Source organism: Vicugna pacos, chromosome 11, assembly GCF_048564905.1.
Source record: "Vicugna pacos chromosome 11, VicPac4, whole genome shotgun sequence".
NCBI lineage: Eukaryota > Metazoa > Chordata > Mammalia > Artiodactyla > Camelidae > Vicugna > Vicugna pacos.
In genome coordinates, this window is record NC_132997.1 from 15276522 (window position 1) to 15294294 (window position 17773).

The following is a 17773-nucleotide window of genomic DNA, read 5'->3' on the forward strand; positions in this document are numbered from 1 at the left end:
TTATCATATCTCAAAATTTTGCCAGTTATCTTGAGTTGCTTATGAAATTCCTCTCTCTCTCCCTCTCTCTCTGTTCCCCAACCCCTGCTTCAGACGTAGTGCTGGACATTTCTGGGGTATCTGGAAAATATTTAACACTTAATCAATTCAGCCTTGCGAAGCAGGATTTCATTGACAAATGATTTTCTAAACAAGTGTCATGGTGAGCTCATTAACAGGGGATTTATGTTTACTTTGGTTGGTGCTGCACTTTGGAATGTTACCTCATTTACTTTCCATATCTACATGCTTTCTTGCTATAGTTACATAAGGTCATGAAAATGCTCACATTTCTAACTCACAAGAATCAGAGCTAAAGGAGGAGGACTAACAGCCACTGGGGAAAGGATGTGGAAAGGACGAGTAGGCAGCACCGATGAGAGCTATTTCCTCCTGCACGTCTGTCTTCTCGAGCAATGATCGCTTATTGAAGGAGCATCTTAGCAATTTCTGAGCACCTCAGAGGGTTAAGAAGGTGATGATCTTAGCCCCAAGGGTTTATACTTTATATTGGGATAAGAAGAACTTCTCTGAATGGTCCGTTCCCTCAACTAGCACCTGTTACATGTACCCAGCACCACATTTCTCAAGTTTGTCCATAGGCTGTTACAATTTGGTGCCCTAGAAATGGGGGATTTCATGGCAAAATGAGTATGAGAACTGCTGGGCTAAGATAAGCTTGAAAGCATTTCCAGGGCCCTCTGGACAAAGGGCGGCAGCAGTTCCCAGCCCACTTGACCATAGGGCACTTTTCCCAGTGTGTCTGGTAGGTGCTGTAGTCGGAGGAACTCACTTCAAGAAATGCAGGCCTGCTGCCCTGTGAGTAACAGAAGCATGGTGTGTGCCTCAGAGGGGCTTACAGTAAAGGTGGGGAAATGAAACTAGGTCATGAAATAGTCTCATTACATGTTACTGTTCTTGTAAAATGAGATCAGCTTGAATGGCTGTTGACAAGGCTGTCAAACTCTGAGCGATCTTTTAAAAACTGACAAAATTCAGAACAAATTAGGCCTTTTATTTTTTGCTTTTCCAAATTTTTTTTTCATAAAAATAAGATGTTTTGTGACACAAGGAAGGAAATATTGTGATCTGGAATTTAAATTCTATTTCTAGGAAGGATCTAGCATGAAGGCAGCATTCCATATCAACAAGGTGTAGAATAAAACTGCCTCATGTCCCTTTATGGAATGAGATGGGTATAAATATACATTGATTTGACTAAATAGGAGTCAAATAGGAGGTTATTTTGGATACAATTACTTTAAATTAATATCTACCTTGATAAATGTACCCTAATAATGATCCCTTTTGAGTGACCAATTTAGGTAATTCATTTCAGAAGATTCAAATAGCCTGTACACTTTTTTTTTCAGAAGCAACATTTTTAAAGAAGACAGAAAATTAGATGATATATGTAGAGAACTTATCCCAATAGTTTCCATATAATAAATATCTCAAAAACATTGGCTATTTATAATAAGGAAAATAGAATAAAGAGTGTAATTAGTTTGATAAAGACAGATAAGCTGTCAGCCCCAATTCACCCATCTTCTGGCTCTGTCACTATTTTTGCTTCCAGTCTTAATTTCTATTTCTAACAAAAGATCGAGAAATAATGTGTCATGGCTCAGACATTTTAATAAGACAACTGAATCTCATTTTAGAATTTTTTAAGTGCTTCCACTGTGTTTGGTATGTATATTGTTGCCACGCTATCTCCAGCTCCCCTGGGAGCTCCCTGGCTTTCCGAGCTCAGTGACATGTAGTTGGTTTACCAGCCTAGTCATCTTGTGCCTCTTCTGACTGTGAGCAGCTCTTCTTGATGCCATCGTGCCCCATGATGCCTTCTGTTCCCGTTCCTTTCTTGGGTAGAAATCATTCCACTTGCCACATGACTTAACATGAACAGAGCATTGAGTAATTAAGTTACTAGAACTGGACATAAGTGTTCTCATGCACATCCTTTCCTGTATCCTCTGCCCTCCCCCACCTTCAGTATCTGACTTGAAAATATTTAAAATTCATTACCTATACCTTCAAGTTGAATAATGTCTTTGTACAGACATACACAGGAAAAATCAGCCCATAGACTTATTTGTATTGATTTGTACTTGTTTGGAACACTTACATTTATAATTGTAGATTTCTGATTTTATTTATTTTTGTTTGAGAAAAGAAAAAATGTTATAAACTTAATTCCAATACAACCAGTAGTTTTTTTGAAATAACTTTATTATGAGTAGCTTGAATTGAGTCCCCCAAGTGGAGGAGGGGGCTTGGAGGGAGCCCTCCCGGAGTCCAAGGTCCCGAATGCCTGCTCAGGGCCAGCCTGACAATTCATATATATTGGATATTTTATCTCTAGTTTCCTACATACCAAGGTAATAAAAACAACTTACTGGCCTTATTTTTAAGTGGTGAAAATTCAACAGTATATTTTTATATAAATTCAATATATTTAAATTAGTATTTAATATATTTATTGTTTAAATAGATTAAATTTATATGAATATATAACTACATTTATATTGATATGTTTAAATTAGCATATATTAGTATACACTATGTATGTATTAGTTTTATATATTTTACCATAGCTTTATATATGTGTGTGTGTGTGTGTGTATATATATATATATATATATATACACACACACACAGAGTAAATTACCTGAGGCGTTACATCTTGGGACATTTGCCAAAGCCTTAGACAGAAGCAGAATGGGGACAGCACACCAATGTCTACTTGTCATCCTCTGAATAAACTTTAACAGGAAACTACCTAAAGGAAAAAGTTTTAAGGAATCACTGTTGCCAAGAAGCACATGAAAGGATGCTCAACACCATCAGACATCATGCAGGGAAATGGAAATCAAACCCGTAACGATGTAACTGCACACCCACTAGGACAGCTCTAATCCAAAGAACAGACAGTAACCACTGTTCACAAGGACGTGGAGAAACTAAATTCATCTACTGCCGGTGGGAATGCGAAACGGGGCAGCTACTGTGGAAAATAGGCAGCTTCTCTAAAAACTAAACACAGAGTTATGATACGATCCAGCAATTCCACTCCTAGGTATATAACTAAGAGAAGTGAATGATTATGTTCATATAAAAACTTGTTCAGTGAACATTCAAAGTAGTTATTCATAATAGTTAAAAGCAGAAACAATTCAAACATCTACCAACCGATGAGTGGATAAATAGAATGTGAAGTAGCTCTGCAGTGGAATATTATTCAGTTACAAAAAGGAATGAAATATGGACATGTTACAGCACAGATGAATCTTAAACACATTATACTACGTGAAAGAAGATGGACATAAAATAAAGGGCCACATATTATGATTCCTTTTATATGAAATGTTTGGACTATGCAAATACACAAATCTTTTTATATGAAAAATTTAGAATACAGACAGAAAATAAATTAGTTGACAGCAGCTGGGGACATGGAGAATGAGTTGTGACTGTTTATGGGCACAGAGTTTCCTTCTCTAGATGATGAAAATACTCTGGAATTACTGGTGATTTGGTGTACAACTTTGTAATTATACTAAAAACCATTGAATTGAACAATTTAAAAGAATAAATTTTGTGGTTTGTGAATTGTATCTTAAAAAGGCTGTTAGAAAAAGAATCAACATTATTTCAATTTCATTCCTTTTAGTAAGATAAGTATTCTTCTATATTGTAGAGATTCTGATAACCATGCAGCTATATATATATATTTTTTTTAAGTTAAGGTAAAAGATACTTTTTTTTTTTTTACTGTTGGAAGCCATTCTTCTGTTGTAGATGTTAAAAAAAAAAAAAGCAGAAGAAAAAAACAGAAACAAAAACCAAAAACAGGATAAATACCAAGGGTAACTGGCCTCTGGTATCTGCAAACAATAATATTAGATCATTCTAATAGGCTATTTCTTCCCTACCATGGATCTAATTGCTATAATTATACTATTTTGAGACAACAAAGGGGTGGTACTTTATCATGCATTCTCTGCTAATGTGTGGTATCTTAAGGACCTTGAAGCCATGTAGTTAATGAAAATCTGACTGCTTCCTCAGATCATCACTATAGAATGATTTTTAGGAAATCCTTAGGAGCGCCTAGAAGGGTATTACCTGTATTTTATATTTCCCAAAGTGCCTAGCACAACACTGGATATGCTTACGATATTCACTGGAAATTGCTGACTGAAAAAACTACAAAGTAAAAAGTGTAAGTAGACGTCTCACTTGCCCTCCCTTCTGGTGGCCTAACATCTCACTCATGACACGAGGAATGTGGTAACAGCCAAGCTTCCATTTCACTGTTCACGTGGACCAGGGTCTACCAGGTGCCCAGCACCACCACAGACACCAGGCCCCCAACTTCGAAGGGGCGCTGACCACTATCCTCTCACTCACTGTGCTACGGGCAACGGGATCAGCAAACTCATCCCCAGACTGTAAACTTCCAAGCTCTAGCAAGCTACAGAACAGCTCTTCTCATTATCAACCTTGACAAAGGGTGAAGGTGGGAAATAAATGCTGTGTTCTGTAGAATGGCCGCCCCATCAGATATGGAAATGTGCAAGTTAGAATGGGCCATTGGTGCTGCTCTGGAAGTGGGTGCATTAATGGATGGTTTTTAACATGGATGGATGAACAATGGAGAGACACTGAGATACAGATGAGTACATCTGCTCAGGGACAGAACTAAGAAACAGATGTACACACATACCACATACACACACAGAGGGAGAGAGGTGATGATTAAACAAATGTGATAAAACATTATCAGGTAGGGAAGTGGGTTAAAGGTAAATGAGCATCTTTATATTATTCTCACAACTTTTCTATGAGTTGAAATCAAAAGAAGGAGGAGAAAATAAAGTGTCAAGCATTGGTCAGCCAAAACCACTATGATTTTCAGGAGGGCTGAAACCAGGCAGGAGTGAGGGAAAGGAAGCTCTGTGAGATGCCCTTTCCAGAAGCCCAGAACGGAAGGGCTCCAAGTAGGAGAGAAAAGAAAAAGAGGAACACCTGGTATAACTAAAAGAAAGGCAGAAGGAGTAACAAACGCAAAAGGGACGACATGGCAGGAAAGAGCTGGACGTCTGTGAAGCAACATGTACTTATGAACCAAGTGCATTAAACAGCCTGGTCCCTGTCATACTCATGTTGACTTTGTCTATGGAGCACGTATCACACTGCACAGCTGCTTGGTAACAATAAGTGTTTACCTGCAATACGGAGAGCTCTCTGAAAGTGCGTCCATCAATGGTCTGACGATAAACTAAAAAAAAAAAAAAAGGGAAAACAGTATTTGGTGTTGAGTTGTAACTGTAATTTTGAAAAGTCATCCTGCCCCACCCGCACATCCTACACAGGCTACAGAAGAGCCGTTATAAGCAAAGCTCAACTCTTCTGCTGGAGGTTAGCTTATGACAGCCTTGGAGGACACCTAAATTCCACCAGAACGACAAAACACCGAACTTCCCCACCTGATAAAAACCTACAGAACAATGAGAAGACAATACACATTAAGAAGGAAGGAAGGAATCCAAAGGAGAGACACATGGTGGAAAATGTGGAAGTCTATCCTCAAAAATATCACTAGACAAAAGCAAGCTCACAGGAGAGCAAGAGGTGGGGAATGGAGGGAACGATGCCTAGTCCAGCACTGTCCACGCAGTGGGATGATGAGGGAAGTTTACTCAGGCTCCCTCTAAAGGAGAGCTCAATTACTATCCCCAACTCAGTGACTGAATGACTCACAGGTACCATAATATAAAACATGAAAGCACAGCTGTGATTGTCACAGTCTCTTTGCTCTGGGTGCTTTCTGACAAATGGAATTATAGACACTAATAACACAGCTCAAAAGGCCACGTATGCTCAATACAGTGGATAACTGGAGGAGCAGCATCACTGGACAAGCAGCAAGACTTCAGAGACTCAGGACTGTGGAACAGGACCGCTGACAAGTTTCTGGCCCAGTTTTCATGCTGTTGACTTATGCTCAGAACAATGATACTGAAGAGCTGCTTTTTCTCACTGGTCATGAGGCCGGCAGCCTGTCGACAAACTATATTACAGGAAGTCTTTTCCAAGTACAATAGCTGAGCTTAGAGAAATAGGATTTGATGTATGCAAATCTGTAAAATATTACTTGTAACGTTAGAGCCCTAGTATTTATTTGTGAAGATCTCATATGCCACAACGTATGGCTTCACCTTTCATCCTTTGACAGAGGCAACACAGGAACGGAAAGACTGTCATTACCTCAGAAAATTCTGGTGAAAATGGGAGAACCCTTGTTTCACACAGCTCCAAAAAATGGGTAACGCCTTCTTTGGTCAGGACTTTGTTTCCACTTTCAAACATTCTTTTATAAATACACAGATGCCAGGATGGGTGGAAGAGCCAGCAACTCGTGGAAATAAACACGCAGCACTGACATTTGCTTCTCACACTGTGTCCCTCCACAGGGACGATATATTCATAAACAATCACACGCACAAACGTTAATTTCCCCACACCGCTACAAACTTGAGTTTCTTTTTAATCACATCCAAGAGTGTCTAATTACTGAGGAACCAAAATAACTTCAGTTTTCCATTTTCAGATAGTTTTATTTAGAAAGACTGCAAGCAGATGCTACGGCAGCTACAGGGTACAAGAATTAAATGTTACCTCACACATGGGGGCTGGAACCTTAGATCTGGGGTGGTTTCAGTCCACTTTTCTCTCACCTTAATTCCATTTGTTTCTCATACACAAACCTGACACTCTCCTTTGCTGAACACCCTTGAGTGGCTTCTCAAAACCCATAACAGAATCAGAACAAGGCAGGAACTGACCTTGACAATTGTCCCAGCCTTACACCCCCCACCCCACACCACTATCCTGTGCCTCCCTGGTCTGCTCCTGTGGTCCCGTCTCAGGGCTCCTGCATCCATAACCCCCTCCTCAACTTCCACATCATTCCTCAGGCAGGCCCTTCCTGCCTGCCCTCTCCAGGGCATGGCCTTGCTCCCTGGACAGTCCATTTCAGCCTCTTGTATGGGACTTATGATCAAAACTATTGGTTCATGGAAAACAAATCAAGTGCAGAACAGCACGTCTGTCTCACCACTTTAGCCCAGTGCTTAGGATGCTCTGGACACTAAAGTCAGTATCTATTAAACAAATACATAAATGAGTGAGGAACAAAAAATGAAATCAATATGCACTTTAGAGATACTTTAATTCTTTTGAAATATTCTTTAATCCTATTTTTGAAAATATAGCAGTTTTTTCCAGCTCTCCCATTCTATAAATAAATCGATCCATTTGTGTGTGTGTAATTTATAGCAAGATGCCTGTTCAGTTCTTTGGCAATGGTTAATTTTTCAAAATCTGTCACTGCTATTTGATTTGGTTTGCCAAGAGTTGAGGGCAAAACATGGTAATGAGAGAATCATTTTAATAGTAAATGCATAAGTGAAGTCACAACAGGATTGAATTAAATTCTAGCCCCAGGTGGGACTGTAGATTCTTACAGTCTAAGAAAAACCCCAGTGTATCAGAAAACAAGTACAGCAATCAGCTAGTAAAGCTCAGTCCCTAAGGGCTCAAACTGTTAAAGCTGTAATTACCTAAAGCAGGCCCTACAACTCACTTACCTAGGTTAATCTCATGTGTAAACACGATCATGAAGCACTTTATCATTCATGTGAATACAAGACACTGTCAGCCTGCATTTAGCTGTTCCACTGACCTAAACTTAATTTCATAAAATAATTTTATGAAGCTCTCTGGGCTTCATTTAATTTCTCCTAAAATACTCACATAATACTGTACTGATTAAGGACCCAAAACCAAATCTAAAACAATACCTTGGAATTTTTTCTTCCAAAGAAGTCCAACCTATAGAACAATAACTGAAACCCCAAGAAAGTAACTTGAACAATGAAACACAGATATGGAGAATAAGAATGGAAAGCAGTTAAAATATAAAATACCAGAGAGTTCTTATTAAAAATGCATAATATGCCATCACTAAAACATTACCAAAGAGTCCTTATCCCTTAAGGCTATATACTGAAATAATTTCAGATGAAATGATGTGCTGTCTAGGAATGTGCCTCAAAATCACTTGAGGCAGGTTACGTATAAGGCAGAGGCTGGCCACAAGCCACTCACTGAGGAAGCTGGGGTGATGAGGGTTCATCATACAAACTCGTCTTCTGTAAATGTCTGAAATTTTCCATAAACAAACGTTTATAAAATTACCATACCTCTAAATTATAGAAAACTCTGCAGCCACTTGATATTAAATTCTCAAGGACTATGTAAGGATATAGGTAAATGCATTTGGATACACCACTGAGTGAGAAAAAAAATACTACAATCAACCCACAAGGTATGTATCTGGAATGTCAACAGCTGGCTCTTAGTGGCGGCAAATTCATATATTCATACAACATTCTCCACAATGAACGGGATTAGTTATAAATTCAAGGGGGAAAACTGGAAATGCTAGAAAAAATCAAAATGAAAGTATTACCATTTTCCTCTGACACTGCATATTCAAACAGATTGTTTAGCTTTGATAAAACTGGCTTTATAACATGTATCTGAAAACAAAAGCAAAAAGCCATAAGAAATGAAAATTCACCTTTAAAAACTCAAAAGAATTTTTCATCTATTTATGTAACAGTAGCCCATCTGTTTCCCACCCCCCACCTCCCCACTATGCATAAAAAGTATACAGAAAGTGCCCGAATGCCCAGTTTTCCAACTGTATAAATTCAGGTCTGTAAGACAGAGAGTGGCAAAACTAACAAATATGACCCAGAACACAGTTACCGTCATGTCACAATTATGGCCTCAGCATAAAGGACATCATGCAATCCTCAAAGGTCCCGGGAAACAGGCAGGGCTGAAAATACCACTGCACCACAAGGAGGAAAAAATACTGAAACACTTAAGTCACTCAAGTCATTCACGGTCACCCATTTAGAAACAGAGCCAGTCAGAGTTCAGTGCTCCTTACTCTTAGACTGCGCTGTAGATGCCAGAGGCCAATTTCTACGTCCTTCCAACTAAAGGTAAATCAGAATTTCTGAACAGTGAGATCTTAACAGATCTATGGATTAAGGAAAACTGTAAAATTCTCTATGACTTTAGAAATGCTTTCTCTACTCCTCATCCAAGCATCTGCATATATATTTAGCACATGAGACTAATTTCTTATTCCAGTCCACACAGCACTCAGTGTGCATTTGCACTGACACCTGACAACGACTCCATAGACGGCTGGCCCCAGAGTGGCCTGCAGCTTACATACTGGGAACCCCTACACCAGGGCTTCCCCTGGGAACATGTAAAATATTCAAGTTCTCAGGTCCCATCCCAGACCTACTGAATCAGACACTTGGGGTACTAGACCCAGCAATTTATACTTAAGCCACCTGGGAGATTTTAAGGACTGTTACAGTTTGAGAACCACTGCACTGCATTAGGTAATCTTAAGAGATTCCTCTCAATTAAAAAATTCCATGATGCTAAAAAAAGAACTCAAAGTCAACTGAAAATGATTTTTCAAGTTTCCATCCTCAGGATCAGGTATGCAAAGACAAAGAAACCAAAAAAAAAAAAAAAAAAAAACCCACAAAACTAAAAAGAAAGCAAAGGAAAAACAAAATCAAAGGACTATTAATTAATAACAATTTACCTCTGACTTTAAGTATTATTTTCCTAAGTGTGTATTTCTTTGGAGATTACTCATAACATCAAGAAACTAAAAATTAACAAACACTTAAGAAGTAAATGTCAGGAAGATCGAATACAACAAATTCTCTGAATGATAATTAAAGTCAACTGAAAGTATTCTTTAATTTCCTGAGCTTTTATTCAATTTTAAATTGTATCTATGCCAGGAAACAAAGTACACTTGTATTCTATTATGCTATATCCAGGCTGGTCTTTTTGTCTTTTTTAATTTTACAGAATGTTTGAAGAAAAGAAAATAAAAAACCTGTATCTACATAGGATTATTAATATAGGAAAACACTTACCTGATTTCCTTCAAGAGTTTCCATAATTAAAATATAGTTTTCCCAAAACTTTAGAAGCTCATCTATTTCCTTCTCAGACCACCAACACATACTTGGGCCTAATGTGGTTTAAAAAATTAGTTCCAGGATTTAGTTCCTAAAGTAGGAAACTTCATTAAGTTTCTAAATGACAGGAGTTCTAAAAATTATGCCACTATTACCAAATATTGTATTCTCTAATAATGGAGAGCTTTAAACATGACTTTTGGTTCTACGTTCTTAAATGTGAGCAAGTATCTAAGGGTCACCAGACATCCAGAGAAGCCTCCAAAGATTGAGACTAAAACAAACAAACAAGGAAGTCCAGAAAAAACAAAACTATGCAGGAAAAAGAAAACCTAAATAAGAAAAAAACTTTCACTAGTATTTTAAGGGGAGATAAAACAGTGTAGTTATGATATAAGAACAAGATACTATTAAAAAGAGGAGAATCCAAAAATGAAAAAGATCTCATGAGAACACAAACTGACAGCAAAAACAAGAAACTCAAATAAAGGACTGGAAATAAAGTTGCGGCAATCACCCAGGAAGTGGAGCAAAATGACAAAACCATAGAAAATCGGAGAGAAAAGATGCCTTGCAGACCAGTCCAGGCGGTCCAAAGTTCAAAAAGAGGACAGAAAGTGAACAGGGAGGAAGGAAAGCAAAGTCACTTGGGAAAATTTCCCAGAACCAAAGGACGTGATTTCCAGATGGAAGAGGCCCACCAAGTGCCCAGCACAGGGGTTTAAACAGGCCCATGCCAAAACTGGAACAGCGGGACCCCAGGGACACAGCCTCCACAATCTTCCATGGAGAAAACATCACATCTAAACAAACACGATTCAGGATGGTTCCAGACTTCTACCCAGTAACAACGGAAACTCTAGCTTCTAAGACAACAGATCAACGCCTTTAAAATCTTGAACAGCAATGTTTTCCAAGCTAGACCTCTACTCCAATCAAACCTTCGATCAAATGATCAAATGTGAGAGCAAAACAAAGGCTCTAGACATGCTTGGTCTTGGCTCCCACTTGGGACATAAAAAGCCACATGAGAACAGGACTGCCATACCAACAAAGAGAAAAGGCTGGATAATCTACAGAAGTCTAAGCTTTTGGGGGTGCCCGTCAGAGAGCTGAGGTTGCAGTGCAACCAGGTGTTGTGAATTCCAAAGGGCAGGATGCGATGGTCGTTTAAAAAAAAAAAAAAGCAGTTAAGAAATAAAATAAAATTTTGACAAATGTTAAACAGTCAAGTGGTCCCAATGCCGAGAGATAAAATAGAAAACAAAACCCGGCTTAGCAATGGTCCAGGTATAGAACTTGTACATAATCATAATGATGATTAGTATGTTAAAGAATCTACCAGAAAAGAAAGACAACATGTACGAACAGATGGGGACTTTCAGGAGATGAAAACTATGTTTAAAAATTGTCAGATGGAAAGGAGAAAAATAAAAACATCAGAAATTAAGGATCCTTTGACAAAATTATCAGATAAGCAACATCTTAAAAAATTTTATCTCAGGAAATTACTGGAAAATGAACTACACCAAAACAAATAAGTAAACCAAAAAAGAAGAGATGAACTCAAAGAAACAAGAGCTCCAACACAGGACTCAGGTAAAGGGAATCCCCTGGATGATGGTGAAGGCAGATCTAAGAATGTCAGCTGTGCAGCAGGCTAAGCTTGTAAGAGGACACCAGGAGAGACTTCTTTGGGAAAGTTTATAATGCCGGATGATCTGACTTTGTACAGGAAAGATTTAGACAACTAAGAATTTGGGGCTGAATTAGTGATAAGGATGGAGATAACCAAACAAATTTTAAAATGACACAAATCTAGGAAAAACCTGCAGGAAGGAAAAAAAATCATAGTTTACTACATACATCATCTGTGAACAGTATTTTCATGGTCATAATTTTCTGAATGTTGAACCCACACTTAACCAAAATAAGTATGACAAAGGATTTTATGATATAACTAGATTATTTCAAGATAGAGGGCAAATACCAAAATAATCAGCTAAAAGAGTAAAAGTGGTTGATCTCTCTGAAAGGAAGGAAACTAGGGGGGAGGGGCAAGCATGGAAAGACCATTATCTTTAAATGTGTAGAATGACTGACTCTTTAAAATAAATGCAAGTTTAACTTTGGTAATTTTAAAAATGTTTTCCAGTGACAACTCTCATTAGATGATTACCAACTTGTGGACCATTAAAATACTACTGTCTCATGTTTTAACTTACATAAAAATCTAATCTCACAACTTCAACCAAGCAAAAATCCTTTACCAGTATAAATAATTACATAGCTACAGGTGAAAGACTAGAAAATTTGCATCTACTGAGGCAGTTTTGAATCACTCATCCACTTTGGATTCTGACAGCTCAAAATGAACTTAAGATGACTTTCACATATTTCAGCGAAGAAACCAAACTGAAGGGCCTTGCTATTTCATCTGCTCTTGTTCTGCAATAAAGCGGTAGGAATTTACTCATACACAGGATCAAAATGTTAGAAAAAAATTAAAACTTCATTCTTTTCTTTTAAATGAATTGCAAAAATACCCTCAAAATGTCTACTTAAGGCACATATGCTGAACAAACCCTGTTTAGAGAACTACCAAGGGAAATTTCAAGAGTGTGATGGTTTCCAGGACAAAATCCTCCTAACACTCAGGAGTCAATTCATTGATCAGTACTTGCAAATAGTTTTCTTACCCCTCTGATGGGCTCTAACCCTTCATTAGAACGGACCTACCACGATATAGTAAAAATTTGGTCTGTAAAATCCTGCAGGGGCTCAGTCCCCTTCCTGAATTACTGCGTGGATGCAGTATGTCACTGCTGTGGGTCAGAAAGGTGAGGAAATGCAGACTGCTCTTGGCTGCAGTGATTTGTTAGCACTTTGAAGAACAACATTGAGATGAGGTTCCCCAGGTTTTTCGGACTTTCTGGGTACCATGAGAATAACCAAATTCTGTATGGCTCGCGGAGATGACCCCGGGAACTGACTGTCGGAAGCAGAGGAACTCCCTCCCAGAAAGTCAGGCAGGGATGGGCCCTCTGGGGGTGGAGGGGCAAGTACCAGGTCCTTCCTGGGGGGCGCACGCGCACGGCGCCCCCAGCTCCGCCGACACCTCCACCGCCCGCTGCGGCAGGCAGCGCGCCCACTTGCGCATCAGGGCGTCCTCGGCCTGGGCCAGCCCTGCCTGCACGGTCCTACAGAAGAGCTCCACGCCGGGCTCGGGCAGCAGCTTCTCGACCAGGGCCCTGAGCACCAGCAGCTGCGGCCCGACGCGGCCCGGCCCCGAGGGCACCCCGGGCGCGACCAGCCCCTCCCCCACGTCCCGCGGCGCCGCCCCGCCGCACTGGCCCAGGGCCGGCAGCAGCCGCCCGACCACCAGCGCGGCCGCGTCCTCGGCCGGCCCCGCCTCGTCCCCGCCCAGCGCCAGGCCGAGGGCGGCCTGCGCCACCGCTCCAGCAGCGCCGCGTCCTCGCGGGGCTGCAGGCAGGGCCCCACGGCCGCCAGCACCTCCATGGCCGCCTCGGAGGCCCCCTCGAGGCCGGGCGCCGGCCTCACGGCGACTAAGTCGCGCAGCGCCTCCTCGGCCAGCGCGGCCGCCAGCTGCGGGCCCCCGGCGAGGCGGGCGCACGAGCGCAGGGCCGTGCCCGCCGCCCTCAGCAGGCGCCGGCGCTGGCGGGCCGGGGAGCCGGAGTGCGGGGCGCCCGCGCAGGCTCCGCAGCAGCGGCACCAGGCACCTGGCCGCGACCTCGCGCGCCTCCGCCCCCGCTCGCCTCCTGGTCCTCGAGTCGCTGCAGAGGAAAGCGCAGCGTCTCCATGCGCTCCGCGGGAGCGTCCCCGCGGCACTGCGCCCCAGGCAGGATCCAGGGGTCCCGGCTGTGCGCGAGCAGCGTTCCCGCGAGCCGCCGAGACCGGGCGCCCAAAGGAAGGCGTGCGCTTGCGCGGCTGGCCTGGGCGCGCGCTGGCAGGTAGGGAGCTTGGCTTCCTACCTTGGGCCTTGGCGCGCTTCTGACAGATTTCACCGGCAGTTCCTGGAGGCTGATCCGCTGGCTTCTCCCCCTTACTTTTTTTTTTTTTTTTACTTTAAAAAATTATGTTTTATTTTCAAGGCACAAGTTTACAAAAAGGCAATTATAAAGTGTTAGCACTTTAATCCAATGCCAGTGTGATACAAGCACTAAATCTGCTATTAGTCATAAATGTTCTCATTATTCATGGCAGACCGGTAGGCACTATACAGATAAATCAAATATCATTTATCTTGTTCCACTTCAATTCAGTAATGTTCTGACTTCACAAGTTCTCTCTAAGAAAGATAATTCTGAATTTAAATAAAAATTTTCATTTCTCTATCATGCCAAAATCCTTGAAGTTTTCTTGTGCTAAATGACAGAACATTAATTGTAGAGAATCAAGTACCCCATAAACTCCATTATGCCAACACTAATTAAAATTTCTAATTTAGGGTAAATTCAGATCAACTTCTTCAGAAATAGAGGTGTCTCTTGTTATTCAGCAAAACATGATGGAGACAGAGTAATTGGACCGACATCCAGACATCTAGACCCTTTAAATAACTAACTTTTAGATGCCCCAGTTTCCCACTTTATCATTAAGGAACAATATTCTCCCTAGTGACAAATTTGCAAGTCTGTTTTGAAAATGAACCATTCCCATAAACTGTGAAATTAAAATTCCTCAACTAACACAGCTTACAAAAGATAAATCTAGTACGATGTATTGGTCACTTAGAAGTCAATGAAATCCACTTTCATTTTGTGCTTGGGGAAAATTTCAATAAAAAAGGAAATATACATGGGGACCAGCAAAAAGAAATAAACAAGTCCACTATTATATTCGGAAACTTCAACATCCCTCTTTCAGTAGGAATAATTTAGGATGGAATGTAGAATTTAACAAAAGGATCTCACTGTATTACAATGCATCAAGCAATCTCACTGAAAGGAGTGGGGGAGAAGATGCTGACCTAAGTAACTTGGGAAATAAACAGAATGCATAAAACTAAAGGCAAACGGAACTGCACATAAGCACTGTACTCCAGTTGATAAAGCAGTTTCCGTGTTACAGTAGTTAATTCTGATACTGCTATACGTGTACACTGGAACTGAACTATTAGGTAAATGAATAGCAGTAGGTAGAAAGATTTCTCACTATTGGAGTGGAAATTCACAGATAAGCAAAGGAGGAGGCTACAGTGATCCATGTGGTAATGTATCAAAGTTGGAGACATCAATAAGAACTCACATGTTATTGGTTATAGAAAAATATGTGTGTGTGCCTAGGTTACTATACACACATGTATTTAACACTCTGTTCTCTGAAAGAGCCTAGAAACAGTGACATCCCAGTAGCAACAAGAACATCTAAGGCCCAGATCTTGGTTTCAAATACCATTTTCCCAGCAAAAAGAACCAGGCTCCTTGCAGAAATGGCTGATTCTAGGGCTAGAGCAGAAAATATATGTGAGCTCTTATAGTGACAGAAGGCAAGTACTTAAGGAAGTACTTCTTTTTTTTTTTTTAGTATTTTTTAAAATTGGATTATAGTCATTTTACAATGTTGTGTCAAATTCCAGTGTAGAGCACAATTTTTCAGTTATACATGAACATATATATATTCATTGTCCCTTTATTTTTTCCTGTGAGCTACCATAAGATCTTGTATATATTTCCCTGTGCTATACAGTATAATCTTGTTTATCTATTCTGCATATGCCTGTTGTATCTACAGATTTTGAAATCCCAGTCTGTCCCTTCCCATCCCCTGCCCCTTGGCAACCACAAGTCTGTATTCTATGTCTATGAGTCTGTTTCTGTTCTGTATTTATGCTTTGTTTGTTTGTTTGTTTTTTTAGATTCCACATATGAGCGATCTCATATGGTCTTTTTCTTTCTCTTTCTGGCTTACTTCACTTAGAATGACATTCTCCAGTGCGGGGGGCCACTCATGACCTGAGGGCTGCCGAGCACAGAAACTGGGCCTAAACTCCCAGAGTGCGGGGCGCCAGGCTCTGAGGTTGGGACTGCCGAGCACAGAAACTGGGCCTAAACTCCCAGAGTGCGGGGCGTCAGGCTCTAAGGTTGATTGAGCAAAGACAATCTCTGTCCCGCCACCCCTTTGTTAGAAAAACAGCAGGTGCATTTGGAGTCGGAAAAACATCTTGATGCCATTGAGTTATTAAGAACAGGGGCTTTTGGAAAGAGAGATACAGGTCACACAAGTTAGTGATCTTAGTAACAATCACCTGAGTTACCTATACACAAGTTACATAAGTTAGTGATCTTAGCGACAATTACCTGAGTTACCAATACACAAATCTTAGCCTAGAGGAACAATAACAGTAATCAATAATGTTAGCTCTTGGGGAACGGTTAGTCTTGATTGATGAGAAATATAAACAATAATGATGTATGTAACTATGCACAAGTTACTGATTTCAGTACACATTGTTAAGAGATCATAAAAACAATCCGTTACCTACGATACCGTTGCCTATGGGTTAAAAGCATATAAATTAACTGCTGGAAATAAACACGAGGTCCACTCTTGACCTAGCGTCTTGCGGGCTAGAGTGAGACCCTCTCCCCCAGCTTTTAGTCTTGTCTTCCTTTTAGTCTTGTCTTTCTTTTCTCAGTCCTGCAGCACAGATTTCTGGACCTGATCGATTGTCGGCTGGCTCCGACACTCCAGGAGCATTCATGTTGCTGCAAATGGAGTTATGTTGTCGGTTTTTATGGCTGAGTAGTATGTTTTATGTATAGTATATATGTTAATCCCAAACTCCCGATTTATCGCGACCCCCTCATACACTTTCCCCTTTGGTAAGCATACTTTGTTTTCTATGTTTGTGAGTTAAATTGTAGTTTGTAAAAAGGTTCATTTTTGTCATTTTTTGATATCACATATATGTGATATCATATGATATTTGTCTTTCTCTGTCAGATGTAATTCACTTAATATTATAATCTCTATGTCCATTCATGTTGCTTAAAATGGTATAATATTGTTTTAATGGCTGAGTAATATTTCACTGTATACATATATCACATCTTCTTTATCCAGTCATCTGCTCATGGACATTTATCTTGCTTCCATATCTTGGTTATTGTAAACACTGCTGCTAAGAACACTGGGATGCATGTATCAATTCATGTTATGGTTTTACCTAGATATATGCCCAAGAGTAGAATTACTCAATCATATGGTAACTCTGTTTTTAGTTTTGGGGGAACCTTCCATACTATTCTCCACATTGGCTGCACCAGTTTACATTACCCCCAACAGTGTAGGAGGGTCCGTTTTTCTCCATAATCTCCCCAGCATTTATTCTTTGTGAACTTTTTAAGGATGGCCATTCTTCCTGATGTGAGGTGATACCTCATGTAGTTTCTATTTGCATTTCTGATCACTAGTAATGTTGAGCATCTTTTCATGTGCCTGTTGGCCATCTGTCTGTCTTCTTAGAGAAATGTCTCTTTAAGTCTTCTGCCCATTTTTTGATTGGGTTGGTTGTTTTCTTTTATATTAAGTTGTATGAGCTATTTGTATATTTTGGAACTTAATGCCTTGTCAGTATCATCATTTTCAAATGTTTTTTCCCATTCTGTAGATTG